The 3,948-nt window shown below is 41.6% G+C and overlaps 1 non-coding gene across 1 annotated transcript; it reads right to left on the bottom strand.

Annotated features, from left to right (window-relative positions):
- Positions 1–428: 428 nt before the first annotated feature.
- LOC116183921 (U2 spliceosomal RNA) lies at positions 429–548 on the bottom strand. The gene has a single exon (XR_004148632.2). It is a non-coding gene; the product is annotated as a U2 spliceosomal RNA (small nuclear RNA).
- Positions 549–3,948: the final 3,400 nt, after the last annotated feature.

Below are 3,948 nucleotides of genomic sequence, written 5' to 3'. Positions count from 1 at the left end.
TGGCCAAAATGTAGAACTGGGCACTTAGACTTATTAAACTTCATGCTGTTGGACTCTGCCCATCCATCCAACCGATCTAAGTCTCTCTGCAGAGCCCTTCTTCCTTCCAATAAATCAACACAAGCTCCCAGCTTAGTGTCGTCTGCAAATTTATTAATGAAGGACTTGATGCCCTCATCCATGTCATCTATAAAAATATTAAATAGAACTGGTCCCAGTAAAGACCCCTAAGGGACACCACGGGTGACTGTCCCCCAGCTGGATGCAGCACTGCTCACCATTCACCACCACTCTCTGGGCCAGCCATCCAGCCAGTTCTGAGCTCAGAAAAGAGTGCTTCTCCAGGAGTATGCTGTGGGACACAGGATCAAACGCCTTGCTAAAGTCTAAATAGACAACATTAAAAAAAAACAAAAAACACAAAAAAAGAAAAAACCCACCAAAAAAAATCAGTTTAATATGAAGTCCTCTCATCGAAGACGTATCAGATATTAAACTGATAAGAACAGATGCTACACTTGATCTTAGCCAAAATGCCAAGAACCAAATGAAGAATGAATAATGAATAAAATCCATATAATGAATATGGAAGAAAAAAAACTGTAAAAATAAATGTTTCTGTCATTGGATCAGTTTGCAAATTGAATGAGGTAGGACATTGACCTATGTAAAATACACCAACTTCAGATTACTTGGCAAGACCAGTCATTCATTAGTGGTTTTAAGTTTTCTCTGATGCTCTGTACAGGTGACTGAACTGCACAGAAACCTGGTCCTGTGGCTGGTGGATTTGCTGTGATGTGATAGCAGACTGCTTGTCGTGTGTCTCAGTTCTTTTGCCCTGGTAGATCAGTTCCCCATGGTGCATGATGGCTTTTGCTTCACCCATCGAGGTGCATTTTTGCTGCAATCTTTGTGCTTGTCTTGCCCAGGAGATCAGGTTGAGCTTCTGATTTAATTCCTTATGTGGAAGGATGTTTGAGACTGCCTGTGACAATGAGCTGCATTGTATAGATGGCTGGCCTGGCATTAGTCTGCTTTCGTGAAAAAGCAGGTTATTTACAGACAACAAGGAAATGGACTCAGATTTATTGTCTTGGACAATTTGCTCCCACTGGTTCTGAACTCAATCCCAAGGCAGAGTGATGTTGTTCCAGTGTACAGCCAGTGCTGAAGCACTCATACTGCCTCTCTTTTTCTGGCTGCTGATGTAATGTTAAGTAATTAGCATATTAATTTGTTGTTAATTAGCATATTAATTAGAAATATCTATACCCAGGACTCTCTAGGTGGCTTCAGTTTAAGTCTAGATAGCTGCAGGAGAAAGTCAGAGACTAGCTGGCTTTGCCTAGGTTATTTGGATGGACAAATGGAGTACATTACTAACCTGATTCTGATGGTGCCTTACAGGAATTGCAACTAAAGCTGAAGTTTAGGGACTTTAAGGACTACCATTTCTTCAACTCAAAAAGAGTTTGAAGGTGAAGATGCCAACACCAATAGGAAATCCGTAACAGAGAAAGAAAGATTAGAAGTAAAAGAGAAAGCTGCTATTATGCAGGTGACTGTAGTAGTTGCAATGTGCTACTTTCCAGCAGGACATTTTTATTTATTACTCACAGTGTGTGATGTGACATGTGGCCCTACAACTGCCCTCAATTCCACTAGGCTGGTGGTATCTCCTTGTTTTCTTTTTTCCTTTTCTCTTATTTCCTTTTCTCTCTCAGCAGCAGCCAGGTGCTGGTATGAATTATCTGACCAAGGGCAGCAGTTCTGCATGCCAGTGGAAGATGTAGGAGCATTTCTTTATGGAACTTTGATTTGTTTTACAGAAATAAATCCCTGTAAATCACAATTATCTTCCAAGGCTTAGAGCAGGAGCCTTCCAACAGTTACTTTTATTGAAAAATCATACTTGAAAGCTGATTTATGTCTGTTAAACCCTATAAGGAGCTGGTCCTTTCTGTTCTCCAAATATTTTGTTGTGTGTTTTGGGGTTTCTTTTGCTCCTGGTCAAGCTACAGCCATCTCCAACCTCTGTAACCCAGTGACTGCACCAGCAATCCAAGACTATGAGCCAGTGAGAGTTTCATATCTGCATCAGAAAAGGATCTTTGTCTGTTTTTAATGCCAAGATACATTCAGTGCCTGACCTGGCCTCTGATCTTCCATGTTTTGCTGACACAGAGCTCTTGCCTGGGTTGGGACTGTGAACTGAGACACCAGCATCAAACTCAAACCAGGCACAGTCTGTTTTGATTAAATGTGATTAAATGTGGCACTGTTGGTTTCACAGTCATTTAAAAAAAGGTTTTTTCCTTTCCAGCCAGAGGGAGGTGACTGCCAACAAGTCCTTCACTTCCTTTTCTCTGGAAGATTTTGAAGTCCTGGCAGCACTGGAATGTCTGCAAGTGCAGTTGTTTGAGTACTGGTCCTGTGCTGGAGGCCTGAGCAGGGCAGGGTTTCATTTCAGGCAGGTGTTTCTTTTGTCTGAGAGCTTGCATTAACCAGGGAAACCCCATCTCATTATCCCTGCTAATAGAACTGACTCTGCACTGTTTTTATCCTCTCACAGTGAAGATCAGCATTTCACCCTCTGCTAGCAAACACTCAATTTTATAATCAATTAAATTTGCAAGGTTTACATAGATGTACCATAAAATCCTTTGTAGATCTTTTAACAATGCCCTTCTCTGAAACCATAAGCATGTTTTATAGAGTCAGCCAATCCCACTGGACTCTTCAGCTCTCCACTTCTTTCTCTTGGGTCTCCTGAAAGCAGGTCCTTAGATTTCAGGTTTTTGCAATGACTTTGCCTCTGTGTTCCAAAGTAACAGAGATCCATGCTCAGAATGCAGAGGAAAGATTTGAAGGTATTGAAGAGAAGCAGGAAGAAGCTCTGCAGGGAATCAAGAGGTAGAGTGAGAACTGGAGAAAGATGAGGAAGGCATCCAAGAAGCAATAAACAAGAAAAGGCAGTCAGGACAATGAATATTCTGAACAGTTTTCCAGATTTGGAGACTGAAGCAATTTTTAGGACACCTCACTCATCTCAGAACCCTCCCCTGTTTGACACATCCTGGGGTTTTGTCTCACCTCTGTCAGTGGTCAAGCAAAGCGGCTGTTAACATGATTCTAGGTCAGGGCAGAAAAAACTGCTGAACTAATTTTGATTTTGATATGTAACATAGGGTATATATCTAGGAAATCACTGTAATTGGCATCACGTTCCTTGTGAGCGAGTACTCCCTGTGACAGTCAAGAAGATCTGTTTAGGATCACTGATTTTGGATTAGAAATAAATTCTGTTCCAGAGGCCACAGATCTTTTGTGCTTATAGCATGGGACACTCTTGCTTTCTCTAGGAGGTATTTGAACAATACTTACCTACTGTTCTTGCCCACATGGTGTGGCTGTTCCTTAGGTCACAAGCTTATTAAGTATGAAAGCATTTCCTTGTGTTCTTTCTCAACTAGATCCACAAGATTCAAATGTGGAGAAGGAGAAAGAATGGTAATTAACATTTCTTCCCTTAGTCCTTCAGTGTATCTTGTCCCTTTGACTTCAAAATGGGAGGAGGGGCTAACTTGTTTGTTAAGGATGTGACGCCTTGGGCATATTTTAACTCTGTGGTATTTTTAATGGCTTTGCCTTGATGTTTTTTATTTCTGAAAAATTTCCAAGAAAATATCTCAGAAGTCATAACCTGCTCAAGTCCCAAAGCTTCTACCTCTGGCCAGCCCAAGAGATCCAGAAAAAGCAAACACTGAAGAACAGCAATGGCTGAGTAGTGTCTTAGTACCCATTCCCAGTAGCATTTCACCCTGATCTGCTGCTGTTACTCCTTACCTACTATCCTGACATGTCTCTGCCATTTCAGCATTTATGCTGTTCTTCCTGCCTCTGCCACTTCCACAAGTGTCTTGTTTGACCTCTGCCTCCTCCCAC

The sequence above is a fragment of the Lonchura striata genome, chromosome 9, assembly GCF_046129695.1.
Source record: "Lonchura striata isolate bLonStr1 chromosome 9, bLonStr1.mat, whole genome shotgun sequence".
Lineage (NCBI taxonomy): Eukaryota > Metazoa > Chordata > Aves > Passeriformes > Estrildidae > Lonchura > Lonchura striata.
This window is presented reverse-complemented; position numbering and strand designations above follow the sequence as displayed.